This window comes from Pelodiscus sinensis, chromosome 12 (genome assembly GCF_052426305.1).
Source record: "Pelodiscus sinensis isolate ZL-2025 chromosome 12, ASM5242630v1, whole genome shotgun sequence".
Classification (NCBI taxonomy): domain Eukaryota; kingdom Metazoa; phylum Chordata; order Testudines; family Trionychidae; genus Pelodiscus; species Pelodiscus sinensis.
This window is the reverse complement of record NC_143063.1, coordinates 6,201,794-6,217,082: the sequence shown is the minus strand read 5'-3', so window position 1 is coordinate 6,217,082 and position 15,289 is coordinate 6,201,794. Positions and strand designations below refer to the sequence as shown.

At 46.9% G+C, this 15,289-nt stretch overlaps 1 protein-coding gene across 2 annotated transcripts in view; it reads right to left on the bottom strand.

Annotated features, from left to right (window-relative positions):
• Nucleotides 1-6,738, bottom strand: part of NUP93 (nucleoporin 93) — a 175,532-nt gene extending 168,794 nt beyond the window's left edge. The window contains exon 1 of one of the 2 annotated variants that reach the window (XM_075940391.2): nt 6,586-6,738. The gene's annotated coding sequence lies outside the window, so the exon portion shown is untranslated. Of the gene's footprint in view, nt 1-5,995; nt 6,306-6,585 lie in introns of those variants that run through there. The other variant, XM_006114732.5, reaches the window with a different exon arrangement.
• Between the last annotated feature and the right edge of the window lie 8,551 nt (nt 6,739-15,289).

Below are 15,289 nucleotides of genomic sequence, written 5' to 3'. Positions count from 1 at the left end.
ATGCATTTGTCCATATAAAAGTCTCATCTTCCAGTGACTGATACTAAGCTCTTGGTTTGATTGATCTCTTGTATCCTTGAGTTCCACAAGTCAAATATGCACTACATAAAATAATTTCATACCATCAGTTTTAAATGTGTTGCCTTTCAGTTTCATGTAATCCTCCTTTTTTCTTGTATTGTGAGAAAAAGTAAATAAGCATACCTAACTTACCTCCTCTGTACCCTTCATTATTTAATTTAGGACCCAGCAACATGTCTGAGTATTTCAAATTATTCTTTCAATGTGTATTACCTTGCATTTATCACCACTGACTTTCATCTGTCATCTGACTTTGAACTTCCTCACATACTTCTCTAGTCTTAGCTATAATAATCTGTCAATGTTACAACCTCATCATTCATCCTCATTACCAATTCCTCAATAAATATATTAAATGGCACCTGATCCTAGCACAGGTCATTGGGACACCCCACCATTAACCTTTGCTACATAGAAAACTGATTACATCAAGTATGTAATTTTGTTTCTGAAAATCCTTGGAGGAAAATCAAACTATAAAAATTCTCTCCTCTCTCTGAAGCAACAGAGGGTATTACAAGGAAAATTTAAAAACCACTATGACAATACCACAATACCTCTATTGGAAAAATCAGGCTATGGGAACTTATATATTCTATACTCCTGGGAGAATTCTGTGCCAAAAAAATTAAAAATTCTGCACATAGTTTAAAAATTCTGCATACTTTAGTCCACTCGCCTGCAAGTGAGTAGGTGAGTGGACTACTCACATTCCCTCCCTCCTTGTTACCTCTGTATCAGAAGCAGTGGGGGGAAGGTGGAGCAGGAAATCTGGGGGGTCCCAGCACCCTGCAGGTGCCTCCAAGAGACAGGAGCTGCTGGATCTGGCACACGCCAGGACTGAACAAGCCTGGCTCAGTCCAGCTTGCACTGAGTTCAGGATCTACCTCCGCTGCAGCTCTGCAGTTGAAACAGCCCAGTTCCTGCTATATCTGCCCACCCAGCTCTTACTTCATTTCAACTACGGAGTAGCAGCAGGGGGTAGTTCCTGGACCTGGCGCAGAGCTGGGACTGAGGCTTCTTTCCTTATTGACTAACCATCTAGTCTATCAACTAAATGTTTAGTTAATTACTCACTCCTACCACCGCTGCTTTATTTGCCATAACACAAATATAATAATGCTCCAACACTCAGCCCCAGCCACTCAGGACTCTCAGAAGCAACGCCAGTTGCCCATAAAAGGTTCAGGCAGGGATGCGGGGGAGAAATGAGAAATTCCGCAGGAAAAAAATAAAATTTTGCAAGGAACATGAATTCTGCACAAACTCTGCATTGGACAGTGATACTTCTGCAGGAATTAATACTATCATGATGACTAAACCAAGAGAGAAGCAGCCCTGGTTGCAACAGTGCAGAACCTGAAGGTGATCATAAAACTACGTGTCTAATGAAGAGACTTAAAAGTTCTGTCTTCTTCTCCCAAGTTATAGGTGGATGATAACGTCATGCCAACCTGGGTACCCTTAATTCCATATTAGCAGCTGTTTACACAGCAATTCTTATTGTATCAGGAGTTCATGTTTAACACAAAAGTACTACAATCATACTATAAGAGATTTTGCTTTGTCTGTGTAGATGGGACCAAACACTGTTACGCTCTGTTACCACTCAGTGTTGTAAAGATCAGAGTTATAACATGGAGAGGATGTTTCAACAAAGCTAGTGTCCCAACCCTGGAGAATACAGCTGGCCAAGAAGAATCAGCTGTATGTTGAAAGGTCATATCCCAACCCACTGGAAAGAAAGACACAGAGTAAAGTAAGGGAGAGCAGAACAAACTGATCAACTAATTTCTTTTAAGTTATTATGCAGATAGGATATTTTTCTATTTTTTCTATTTTCCTCCTATCCCTTTGCGGTACTAATAGGTCATCCAAAGCAAAGAAAGAAGGAAATCATTGGAAGGAATCAATAGCATCTGTCAAGCCATATGGGTCCACAAGCCACACTTTAGGCAGGTATGTCACATGGAGAGCTTGAAGCTATAAGGTCACTATAGATTGCTTATGAGTGGAAAAAGCTGAAGCTTACATATTATTTTCATTTAGATTTTTATTTCAGGTCTCACTCTAGGCATCCAAAGACAGTTGCCATGCCCTCATTTACCAGAGACTGTACAAAATCCCATGGCTAACAGAGCACACCCAATTTAAAAATGCTACCTGGCAACTATCATGCTGTGTGACCTGAACGCTGCACTCCCACCAGATCTCACAAGCTAAGGCAGTGATAGAGTAGCACACTAACAAGATGAAAGATCAAGTTAGAACAATAAAATGTTCCTATGGTTACACACTTGCCTCCAAGACGATAAAAGAACAAAAAGTCTCACATAGTGTTACAGAAGTAAATACAGGACTATGTAGCACTTTAAAGACTAACAAGATGGTTTATTAGATGATGAACTTTCGTGGGCCAGACCCACTTCCTCAGAGCAAATAGTGGAAGAAAATTGTCACAACCATATACCGTATACCAAAGGATACAATTAAGAACACATATGAAAAGGACAAATCAAATTTCACAACAGAACGGGGATGCGGGGGGGGGGGTAAATTTCTGTGAGCTAATGATATTAGAGGTGATAATTAGGGAAGCTATCTTTGTAATGGGTAAGATAACTAGGGTCTTTGTTAAGGCCCCCCGCGCAAAGTGTCAAATTTTAGCATGAATAACAGTTCAGAGGATTCCCTTTCAAGTGCAGTTTTAAAAGGCTTTTGAAGCAGGATGCAGGTAATTAAGTCATTGAGACAATGTCCTTTCTGGTTGAAATGGCAAGAAACTGTTTTTTCTTTGTGATCCTGTCTAATATCTGTTTTGTGGGCATTGATCCTTTGGCGAAGTGTCTGAGACGTTTGTCCAATGTATATAGCAGACGGACACTTTCGGCACATGATAGCATAAATTATATTTCTGGATGCGCAGGAATATGTGTTCTTCATCTTATAACTCACTTGGTTAGGTCCAATAATGGTATCAGCAGAGTGAATATGTGAATAAAGCTGGCAATGGGTTTGTTGCAAGGGAAGGTACCAGGGTTGGTATTAGTGTGGTATGTCCTGTGGTTGTGGTAAGAATCATCTTGAGGTTAGGTGGTTGTCTATAGGAGACTAAGGGTCTGTCTCCCAGAGCCTCTTGGAGTTTGGTATCCTGTTCCAGTATAGGCTGTAGTTTATTGATAATGTGTTGGACAGGTTTAAGTTGGGGGTTGTAGGTGATGGACACCACAGTACAAACAAACAATGGAAAATTAGACTCCACTCTCTACAGAAATCCCACTGACTCATACAGTTACCTACATGCTTCCAGCTCCCATCCAGAACACACCATACAATCCATCATCTATAGCCAAGCCCTTCGATACAACCACATCTGCTCTAATCCCACTGACAGAGACCAGAAACTTCAGGATCTCTACCAAGCATTTATAAACCTCAACTACATACCCGGAAAAATAAAAAAGCAAATTGAAATAGCCAGACGAATACCTAGAAACCATCTACTTCAAGACAGACCCAAGAAAACCAACAATAGAACACCACTTGTCATCACCTACAATCAGCTTTGTCCACATATTCACTCTGCTGATACCATCCTGCTTCAAAAGCTTTTTAAAACTGCACTTGAAAGGGAATCCTCTGAACTGTTATTCATGCTAAAATTCGACACTTTGCACAGGGGTCTTAAAGACTCTAGTTATCTTACCCATTACAAAGATAGCTTCCCCAATTATCACCTCTAATATCATTAGCTCACAGACATTTACCTCCCCCCCCCCCCCGCATCTCCCTTCTGTTCTGAAATTTGATTTGTCCTTTTCATGTGTTCTTTTTTTTTCTTAATTGTATTCTTTGGTATATATGGTTGTGACTATTTTCTTCCACTATTTGATCTGAGGAAGTGGGTCTGGCCCTCGAAAGCTCATCACGTTAGACTAACCATCTTGTTAGTCTTTAAAGTGCTACATAGTCCTGTATTTTGCTTCAGCTACACCAGACTAACACGGCTACATTTCTATCACTATAGTGTTACAGGAGAGTGTACTGCTGACAACAGTGTTTCAGATTAGGTTTTAAACAAAAATTTCAGCCACTTGTGATAGTACTTTTCACAAAAGCCCAATTCAGGCTATTAGAGTTGTACAGTTCAAGGTCAGAAGGGAACACCATATTCAGATCAGTGGTTCTCAACCAGGATTCTGAGGCTTCCGGAGTGGGGGCACAAGCAGGTTTCGGGTGGTCCTCCAAGCACAGCTAGCATTAGACTCACTGGAGCTCAGGTCAGAAAGCCAAAGTCTCACCACATGTGGCTGCAGCCTGGGGCCTTGAGTCCTGCCACCATGCTGGGGCCGAAGCCTAAGCCCAAGCAACTCAGCTTCAGCAGCTGCCCTGCTTGCTACCCCCTACTGCGGGGGGGAGGAGGGAGACAAAAGGGCCTCTGTGAGCCGGATCCAGCCCACCAAGTAAGTCGATCTGGCCAGCGGTGGCCTGCTACTCCCCCAACCCACAAGCCAATCAGGGCCTGCAGGAGGGGGATAAGTGGGCAGTCTCCTCTCACCCTGCAAGGGGTGCGGCACTTCTGCAAGGAGCGTGGAGCATTTAGGACAGGGGCAAAGTGGGAGGAGACTTCACTCAGTTCTCCCCTCCCCCAGGCCAATCAGGGATTAGAGGCAAGGGGAGCACGTGAAGTTTCCTCCTGCCATGCAAGGGGCTCAGTACTTAAAGTCAACTGCCAGCTGCTGCTCCCTTGCAGGGTGCGAGCAGGGAACAAGAGACTTCACATGCTCCCACTCCCCAGGCCCTGACTGACCTGGGGGCAGCAGGGGGAAGCATGCAAAGTCTACTCTCACTGCCACAGGCACAGGTACCTAGAGGGAACTGCCATTCTCTCCGGGGGGAGGGGAACTTTGCACAATCCCCCATCCCCAGACCAAGCAGGGTCTGTGGGTGGGAAAGCACAGAAGTGTCCTAGCCCCACTCCTTCTACCTGAGGCCCCATCCTTTCCTGGGTGGCCTAGGGCTACTTCAAAAGTTTCTGAAGTGGCCCCTGGCCAAAAATTATTGCCCATCCCTGCCATAATGCCAGCTCTGGGTTTTATACCTGAAAACCAATTGTTGTAGCCCAAGTGAGCCATGGAGTTTTTATAGCATATTGAGGGAAGGAAAGGCTCTGAAAGAAAAAGATTGAGGACCGCAATCTAGGTGGACCGCCTATCCATCACAGATCACCACCACCCATCTGAACACTAAATTCAACAACCAAAATTATGCCAAAGTATTGCAGCCCACAGGTGACTAGACTGTTACGTGCCTTAGGCAGTGACTAGCAAGGACACAAATGCAGGAAAATGATTATGTGAGATATACCCAGATAAATGTGACAAGTGACCCCACCATGCACTCATGCTGCAGGAGCAAAACCATCCCAAGTTAATTGCCAATTTGAGTTGAGGAACAATTCTTTCCCTCTCCCCCACGTACGGCCATTAGTATGACCCCACAGATATGAGCAAGAATCAGCCACAAAGTGTAGGGTTCACCAGCAGAACTGAACCGGGGACCCCTGGAGCTTAGACCAACTGGCTTTCAGCTGAGGCAGTAGAGCACACTCAATCTTTCTCTCTCTAAGCATCTAAGTGCAACACACCCAGTAGGTGTGTGGGTTACACAAGCAGCCAGCAGACAGAAAACAGGACTACATAGCGCTTTAAAGACTAACAAGATGGTTTATTAGACCCACTTGGGTCTGGCCCTCGAAAGCTCATCACGTTAGACTAACCATCTTGTTAGTCTTTAAAGTGCTACATAGTCCTGTTTTTTGTTTCAGCTACACCAGACTAACCCGGCTACATCTCTATCACTAGTCTACCAGCAGACAGAGTACTCCGCAAGGCCTCCCATTCCACCTACTTACATTCCCAAATGGAGTTTCAATTAGATCCCAGACTTTTCCTCCAGATCCCTGTCCTACGTGCCTATGTAGTGCTGCGCTGCAGCATTAAGCAGAGGCTACAATAAACCAGCCCAATCCAGGCCGCATGAAGAAACCCCTGGGTACTCCGGGCCCAAACAGGTGCCAAGCACTGTGGGCGGGACTCTCTGGGGAACCAGGCGCCCGTGTGGAGGGGTGCTTAGCTCCCTCGGGCAAGGCGCCGGACGGAGGCACTGGAGACACGCCCGGCTACGCCGCAGCCCGGTCACCGGGCAGGACACATCCCGCGCGGGCGGCGGGGCAGGCGGAGCCGGTTCCGGCGGGGAAGGGGCGGACACGCCAGAGGAGCCTGGCACCGCCCCGCGGGCCGCCCCCGAGCCCCCATCCCCTGAGGCGCGGCCGAGGGGCTAAGGAACGAGCCCAAGGCCACCGGACCTAAGAGCGCCCCTGGCACAGTCCCCGGGCGCCCCCGTGGGCCCAGGACCCCTCGCCAGGCCGGCACCGCCGGGGGCGGGGTGGGGGTAGCCGCGAGCACGAGGCGCCCCCGCCCGCCGGCCTGAGCTCGCGCCTACCTGCCGCCTCCTTCCGCTGCGGGAGCCGCTGTCTCCGCGCCGGGCGCGCTGATTGGAGGAAGCGCCGCTCCCCCAGCGGCCCCCGCGCCACTGACGTCAGCTCAGCTTGGTTGAAACGCTTAGCGAGGGATTCGGACCCGGGGGCGCCGGGCCCAGCGTGGGGTCCTCGGGGCGCCGGGCCCAGCGTGGGGTCCCTGGGGGCGCCGGGAGCCGGGCCCAGCGTGGGGTCCCTGGGGGGCAGCGGGCGCCGGGCCCAGCGTGGGGTCCCCGGGGCGCCGGGCCCAGCGTGGGGTCCCCGGGGCAGCGGGCGCCGGGCCCAGCGTGAGGTCCCCGGGGCGCCGGGCCCAGCGTGGGGTCCCTGGGGGGCGTCGGGAGCCGGGCCCAGCGTGGGGTCCCTGGGGAGCAGCGGGCGCCGGGCCCAGAGTGGGGTCCCTGGGGAGCAGCGGGCGCCGGGCCCAGAGTGGGGTCCCTGGGGGGCAGCGGGCGCCGGGCCCAGAGTGGGGTCCCTGGGGGCCGGGCGAGGTGGGGAAATCCCTAGTGGTGCGGGGTGTGTAGGGGCCATTGGCCAGAGCCCAGCGGGAACCTAGTAGGAGCGGATCCATCCGCACCTCGGCAATTGAGGCAGCTGGTGCCCTGGCCTAGGCCCCGCTCCATCGCATCCGTGCTGGGGCTGGGCAGGGGACCCAGCTGCCTGAGGTTGCCTGGGGCCTGGCACTGCAGAAACAGCTGAACGCACCGCTCTCAAGCCCGCTGTGCGCTCCGCCTGCCCTGCACCAGAACGAGCCTGGGATGGGAAGAGCCCGCACGTGGCGAAATTAACTAAGCAAGGCGGGTAGGAGGCGCGATCGCTGGCTGAGCAGGGGGCTGATGGCCTTGCCTGCGGTCACTAGGCCAGGGCCACTGGATCCGGCCCGCGGGACCCCCTGCCGGGACCCCCCAGGCACAGAGCTCAGTCCCCGCTTCTCTCCGCTCTGCAGGGAGGGGGAAGCGTCCTGCCATCTCCCCGCCCCCAGCCCAAGCCTTAGTTCCGATTGGCCAGAAACAACCGGCCAATAGGAACTGACGCCGGCAATCTCTGAGCTCCTATTGGCTGGAAAAAACCAGCCAATAAGATCTGAGAGATTGGAGGATGGGAGCCCCGCAAATCTTTCCCCTCCCAGAGCTGAGCGCCACGTGGTGTTTGCAGCTTGCAGTTGTCAGTCATTTGGGGCTGCAGCAGGCAGGGAGCCCTGCCTCTGGCACCCCTGTGCCTCCTATACATACTCCAACTCCCCAGGTCACCATCCTAACCCTCTGCACCCCCCTGCCTCAGGACACAATTCTCTCCCAGACCCTGTACCCCCCTATACCCACCCCCAGGCCAGAATCCTCTCCTGCACCCACACACCCTCCCAGACCCTGCACCCCATTCCCCTGCTCCAAGTCACTACCCACACCCGGTATAGCCTGCATTCCCTTTTCCCCTTCTCCCAGGTCACAGCTCCCTCCCAGACTTTGCACCCCCACCTCGGCTATGTCTACACTGGCAGGTGCAAGAACACGTCCACACTGCCATGTGCTTTTGCGCAAGAGCACCCATGGCAGTGTGGACGCTCTCTTGTGCAAGAAAGCTCTGATGGCAATTTTAGCCATAGGGCTTTCTCGTGCAAGAAACCCCTGCTGCGCCTCCACGCTGCCCTCTTGCACAAGAGAGCTTAGAAAAGAGCATAGCTCTTGTGCAAGAAGTCCTCTCTTACCACACTTTACTGTAAACCTTCTTGTGCAAGAGCAGGCAAGCAGTATGGATGCTCTACAGAAGAATGGCCATTCTTGCGCAAGAACCCGCCAGTGTAGACATAGCTCTAGTGCCCCTCTCTCAGGCCAGAACCCTCTCCTGCACCCATACCCCTCGCTGACCCTATCCCCAAACCCAGGTCACAACTCCCTCTTTTGCCCAAACTTCCTCTCAGACCTCACACTGTCTCCTGCACCTCAGTCCCTTACCCTCTGCGCCCTTCTGTGCCCAACCTCCATCCTGGACCCTGTATGCCCTCCACAGAAAAGTGTGGCCCTTCACCGTTTTCCAAAATCTCGAAGTGGCCCCCCCTCCAAAAATTATTGCCCACCCACGCACTAGGCAGACAAGGAGCATGGGTCCCTCTGCCTTATAGCCGTGTGCTGCAGTGACAGCAATGGAGTTACTCCTGATTTATGCCCACCATGCCCTGTGCTGTGTGCTGCTATAGCATTTACCTATGCCAACAGAAGGGATTCTCTGGTCTGGGGAGTTGCTGGATCACACGACTGGCAGAAGGATTTGGTTCCTAGTTTCTAGTTCAGTTTGGTATGGGGGTAAGAATAAACAAAAATGTCCCATTTATACACTTTTCAGCTGTATGTATGGCCACATTCCTGAGGGCTGCTGCAGAGCGATGTAAATTAACCACAGGCATTCAAAGGATGGGCAACTGTGGTACTATCAGCACCCTACAGCTCAAGATTACTACTAGGGAATTGAGCAACTTTGTTTTACAGTTAGGACTCTTAAGCCCTGGTCTACAGTAAGAAGTTATTTTAAAATAACCCTCTTTATTTTGAAATAATAAGCGAAACATCCACACTACCAAGCCTATTATTTCAAAAGAATGGCCTGGTTATTTCAAAATCTGTATTGCTTTCCTCGAAGAATAATGCTTATTTCAAAATAGCATTACTGTGGACGCTCCACTGCTGCTATTTCAAAATAACTGCTCCCTAAAGTCATTCAAAGTAATATTCCCCAGTGCTTCCTTGGGCTCAAAGTTGAGGTATCGTGTCCACAACAATGGAGCCTGCCTTATACTAATTTCAAGACTCCCCTGTAGTGGGGACACTTTGGTTTTGTTATTTCAGAAGTTATTATTTTGAATTTAGTTATTTTGAAATAATCTCCTAGTGCAGACATACCCTAAGGAAGCTGTACTAGCTAAGGCTACTGAAGAGAATCACTGATTTAGTCGTCTGCCCCATCCATGCCCACTTCCCAGCTGGTGCTACCCACTTGGCGGGCTGTGGAAATTCCCTTAGAAAACCCCTAAGGTTAGAAATCTATTTCTGACCCTACAGCCTGGCTGATTTCAGGGAAGGACTTTTTCCAACATAACCCCATCCTGAATTTCTTCTGTAAACATCTTCCTTTAGAATACATAAGATTATGGCATCCAGGCATAATAATTGTTTCATTTAACAATGTGAAAATTAATGATGCCCCTCTTGTGCCATGTGGAATCACAAATACATCAAATTGCCACACAAGGGGCTACGTCTAGATTGCATTCCTTTTTCGTAAAAGGGATGCAAATTAGACGTATCGCAATTGCTAATGAAGCAGGGATTTAAATCTCCCCCGCTTCATTAGCATAAAAATGGCTGCCGCTTTTTTTCGGCACGGAGCTTTGCTGGAAAAAAGCGCCAGTCTAGACGTGGATCTTTCGGAAAATAAAGCCTTTTCCGAAAGATCCCTTATCCCTCTTAAAATAAGGGATCTTTCGGAAAAGGCTTTATTTTCCGAAAGATCCGCGTCTAGACTGGCACTTTTTTCTAGCAAAGCTCCGTGCTGAAAAAAAGTGGCAGCCATTTTTATGCTAATGAAGCGGGGGAGATTTAAATCCCTGCTTCATTAGCAATTGCGATATGTCTAATTTGCATCCCTTTTACGAAAAAGGGATGCAATCTAGACATAGCCAAGGGAGTATAAGAAAGTGATTGCTTCCCTCTTTCTCTCTCCAGATATGCACTACTTGCCAACACTAACAAATCCTCTTCATGAGCAGATTCTCCCAGTCTCATTTTACTAGTTTTGGCTGCTGCCGGAGGGTTAAATAGCTAAAGATGCTGCCTGTTTGAAGGCTTTTAAGTGCTTTTGTTGAAAGATCAGCAACATTATTTAAAAGGCAGCCAGAGAACAGCTGTCCTTCCCTCCTGCCTCATAGTTTTTTACCTTGCCATCTGGATTTGTTTCATGCTGTCTGCCTCACTGGTGACACGGAGCTGCGTGATCGTCTGGTGTCTGACATTCATAATACCAGCATCAGACACTGGCCTTCAAGGACACTGGATCCAGCATCCTACTTCAAAATACCAACTGTCTACCATAAAGATAGTAGAGGGAGGATTTTTTTCTTAACATGTTTTCTTTTTTCTGCAGTCCTTTAAAGTTTCTATAGTGCACAATAGTGATTTGCAAAATTACAGGAAACACAAGGAATACACAGAGATTCCCTGCCCTTGGCTTGGGCATAAGATTGTTCTTCCATCCAATTTGATTAGGAAGAAAGAATTCCAGGTTGGGGTTTGGTTAATAGCTCCCATTTCCTGCAAGATTCAACCAAGACTCCAAGCCATTAGTATGGACTAAATTGGCACAGATTTGTAAGGTGACAGTGTGGGTTCAAAAAGGCTCCCTCCTTGCATCCCAGCATAGGGACTATTCAGTTATTGAAATCCCTGGATCTGATCCTGCAAGGCCTGATGAAATGCATAATGGAATACTCAAGGAGCTGGTTGAGGAGATATCTGAGCGATTAGCTGTCATCTTTGAAAAGTCATGGAAGATTTCAGAAGACTGGAAAAGGACAAATATAGTGTCCATCTATAAAAAGGGAAATAAGGCAACCCAGGGAACTCCAGACCAATCAGCTTAACTACTGTACTAGAAAAGAAAATGAAGCAAATAATTAAGGAATCCATTTGCAAACATCTAGAAGATAAAAAGGTAGTAAGTAACAGGAAGCATGGATTTGCAAAAAGAACAAATCATGTTAAACCAACCTGATAGCTTTCTTTGATAGGATAACAAGCTTTGTGGATAAGGGGGAAGTGGTAGATGTGGTATAACTAGACTTTAGTGAAGCATTTAATACAGTCTTGAATGACCTTCTCATTAATAAACTAGGGAAATACAACCTAGATGTGGCTACTATAAGGTGGGTGCGTAACTGGTTGGATAGCCATTCCCAGTGAGTAGTTATCAATGGTTCACAGTCATGCTGGAAGGGTATACCAAGTGGGATTTCACAAGGATCAGTTTTGGAACCAGTGCAATATCTTCATCAAGTAAGATATTGGTATAGAGAGGACACTTATTAAGTTTGCAGATGATACCAAGTTGGGAGGAGTTGCAAGTGCTTTGGATGGCACGACTATAATTCAAAATGATCTGGACAAACTGGAGAAATGGTCTGAGGTAAACAGGATGTAATTGAAGAAAGACAAAAGTACTCCATTTAGGAAGGAACAATATCTTTCATGCATACAAAATAGGAAATAACTGTGTAGGAAGAAGTACTGTAGGAAGTAATCTAGAGGTCTTAGTGGATCACAAGCTAAATATGAGCCAACAATGTGACACTTGCAAGAAAACAAACATAATTCTGGGATGTATTAACAGGAGTGTTGTAAGCAAAACATGAGAAGTAATTCTTCTGGTCTACTCTGCGCTGATTAGACCTCAAATAGAGTACTGTGTCCAGTTCTGGGTGTGACATTTCATGAAAGATGTAGACAAATTGGAGAAGGTCTACAAAAGAGAAATAAAAATGATAAAAGGTCTAGAAAACATGATTTACAAAGGAAGCTTGGAAGAACTGAGTTTGATTAGTCTGGAAAAGAGATAATATGATAACAGCTTTCAAGTACCTAAAAGGTTGTTATAAGAGGAGGGAGAAAAAATATTTTCCTTAACCTCTGATGATAGGACAAGAAGCAATGGGCTTAAATTGCAGCAAGGGGAGGTTTGGGTTGGTTATTAGAAAAACCTTCCTGTCAGGTTTAGCACTGGAATAAATTGCATAGCAAGGTTATGGAATCACCATTATTGGAGACAAGATGACTTCTCTAGCTCCCTTCCAGTTTTATGATTATGTCCACCTCCTCTTAAAAATATTTCTACAGACAAGCAATATTTCACATCCAGATTGGTCCTCCAACAGCTCATCTTCCAAAACCTTCCTATAAGAGGCCAATTTCCTTAACTTTTTCGTCACTTCATATTATCTAGACAGAAATCACCTGTGATAAAAGTCCCTATTCTTGGTGCAGCTCCCCAGACATAGCCTAGGAGTGAATCCAGGCAACATAAATGTATATGAAACCAAAGATTAAGAAAATCCTTCAGTAAAATAGTGAAAATGACAACTGGTTAAACATTTGTTGCATAGTTAGAACTTAGTACCTCTTTGAGCTACAATGAACTGTTGGAACTGACTCAGCAGCAATTACAAGTGAAAGATCTCAGTTCAGAGTTTGTGTACAGAATGATTAATTGTCCCTACCAATGCCATTTTCTGGCCTGAGAAATAATTGGACAATGACCAAATGTTCTATCTGCAATGGGATGGATTCAGGCCAAATATGGCTCAGATTTCTCAAAAGAGGAACCAAGAGGCAATTTCAGCTTGTCGGAGTTTCTGGTGGCATTGAAAAGAAAAATGAGAGCCCCTGTCCACAGCAGGCCCAGGCATGTTGCAGGCAGGAGCTTGCTCTTGCCAGACTGGAGCGACCCCCCCAACACACCTTCCCCTTCTTTGATTGGTTAACAGATTAAACTTCATGTTTAACTGGTTAACCAATTAAGTGGGATTTTACATCCCTATGTGAGACTTGTTTACACTGCTGAACTTCACAAAAATAGTTCCCTCCAGTTTTAAATCAATAGGAGGCCTAGCGTAGATAAGTCTCCCATTAACATCCTGCATTAGCCTACTTTTTGGCTACTTTTAACTAACCATGGTATATGTCCTGAAAGCCATCCGAGAGTTCTCTACACTAGGGCAACCACAAACCTTTGGCACTGTTCTGATAAGCAAATCATAGCACTGGTGGGAACAATTTTATAGCATGTTGACATGGCCTTGGGTGTGGTATCTGGATTGGCTGATCCATTCCGTTCCTCCTCTAGCTGGCCTGGGTTCTGATCCTACTGTCACTTAGACCAATCTCTTGCCAATTTCAGTGAGAGCAGGATTGAGGCCTTCTTCTGTCTCAGTGCCAGGCCTGCCCACTGTATATTATCTAGCCAGGTTTCTCTTTGCCCACCTACTGACGACTTGCCTGGTACCTGGCTCTCTAGAATCATTGTCTCCGGATTGTCATCCTCTATACCCATAAGAATGATTAGCAGCAGTGGAAAAGTGCTTCCCTTGGCCACGTTCCCTTTTCTTGTCCTGACAAAGTCATCCACATCCCTCTTGCAAGACAAATAATCTTTTCTTGACACTTAGCTTCATTTGCAAAGAAAAAGCCAGTCCTGTTGGTGTCCCAAAGTCTGGATGGAACCTCATAGGTCTCTGCTACCTCTTGGAAAACAAATGGTTCCGTTATTGCCCATTTTTGCAAGCACAATGAGGGGATGCTGTCTGGCTGAATGCTTGACCTGATCTATAGTCATGACATGGAACTGGCTACATTCTTCTCAAGTGTTACCTTTTCTGATGCTTCAATTATATATTTATTCCCCCGCACATATCAAAGCAGAGGTAGTCAAAGTGCTGCCATCTGCAATCCTCATCTGTCTAAGGCCAGGTCTACACTAGGGGATGAGTTCAAATTAAGATATGCAACTCCAGCTGCATTAATTACATAGCTAGAGTTGATGTACCTTGATTCGAACTTTGGTGCCATCCCCATTGAGGGTGGTCAATGGGAGAAATGCTACCACTGACTTCCCTTCCTCCTCACGAGGAGTAGGAGTACCAGTGCCGACAGGGGCACCCTGTGTTCAATTTAGTGGGTCTTTACTAGAACTGCTAAATCAAATGCGAAAAGACTGATCTCTGGAGTGCTGATCTGCCAGTAAGTATAGACATGGCCTAAGGTACCTATATGGCCCCATTACAGCAGTTTATGAGCATCTCACAGTCTTTAATGTATTTATCCTCAACGCATCTGTGCAGGAGGGAAATGAAACCCTCCCCATGTTACAGATGGGATACTGAGACAGAGTAACAAAAGTAAGGGAAAGAAAGATAGAATGGTCCAGTGGCACTGGGCTGGGGCTTGGGAGTGTCTGGTTCCATTCCCTGCCCCATTACATACTTCCTGTATGACCATAGGGAAGTCACTTACGAGGAATAACATTTGCAAAAGTTCTTAAGTGATTTGGTGTTTAAACACCATTTTAAAAAGTGACTTGGGCACTTAGGAGCCAAAGTGACTTCTGAAAATGGAATCTAGGCTCTAAGCAGTGTTTCCTGTAAGCTGAGTGCTTGGGCGGCCACTCAGGAGAGATTCAAATGCCACCCTGCAGATTAGCAGAGCACCTAGAATGCCCACAGCCAGCAGCATGTGTTCATGTGGTACGCATCCGCATATGCCTTGGTGCACATAACAAAATGTATTATGTACATTGATGGAAAAAATTAAAAAGAACATTGCTCCTAAGCCATTTAGATGCTTTGCAAATTTTACTCTCTGTGCCTCAGTTCACCTCTCCTAAACATTTCTTCAAAAATGAGGAAGAAGGGCTCTTGCACAAAAGGGGGTTTTTGCACAAAAAGGCGCCATCCACACAGTGCTTTTTTGCGCAAAAACCTCTTCCGCAAAAAGGATCGGAAGAGAAAATGCAAATGAGAGCACAACATATGCAAATGACCACTCTATTTGCATTTCCTCTTCTGGAAAAAGCTTTTTGTGTAGCCGTAGCCTAGGGGTACACACACAGACTCCCGCATGTAAGTTATTCCCTGTT